The sequence below is a fragment of the Corvus brachyrhynchos genome, unplaced genomic scaffold (genome assembly GCF_000691975.1).
Source record: "Corvus brachyrhynchos isolate BGI_N302 unplaced genomic scaffold, ASM69197v1 scaffold443, whole genome shotgun sequence".
Taxonomy (NCBI): domain Eukaryota; kingdom Metazoa; phylum Chordata; class Aves; order Passeriformes; family Corvidae; genus Corvus; species Corvus brachyrhynchos.
In genome coordinates this window covers 129,146-129,600 of record NW_008237220.1, presented here as the reverse complement: position 1 = coordinate 129,600, position 455 = coordinate 129,146, and positions in this window count along the sequence as shown.

The window sequence follows — 455 nt, the reverse complement described above, 5'->3', positions numbered from 1 at the left end:
GTCCCGCAGCAGTGCGGCCATGGCGAACCACCTGCGCTTCGTGGGCCGCACCGTGATGGTGCAGAGCGGCAACGTGGAGGCGGCGTACGGCGTCCTCAACAGGTGAGGAGCGGGGGGAACCGCGGCGCCGGGCGGCGTTTGGGCCCGGAGGGGCCCCAGTTCCTTCACGCACTGGGTTCAGAACCGGGATTTCCTGAGCGGGAGGTAACGGGAGGGTCATGCCGGGCTTTTCTCGTCAGCTCCACGTCCTGCCGCCCCCTTTGATGTGGGTGTCACTAGAGTGAAATACAGGAATAACCGAGCCCAGAACCAGGCGAGGGCAGCGCTATTCCTTGGAAAGCGGAGGAGGAGATGATCCCACGGCTGAGCTGAGTGCTCCCGCACACACCTTCGTTAGTCCCAACTTAGCGGGGGCGATTCCTTCCCCTCCTCGCTCTCCTCACGGATGGACGGCG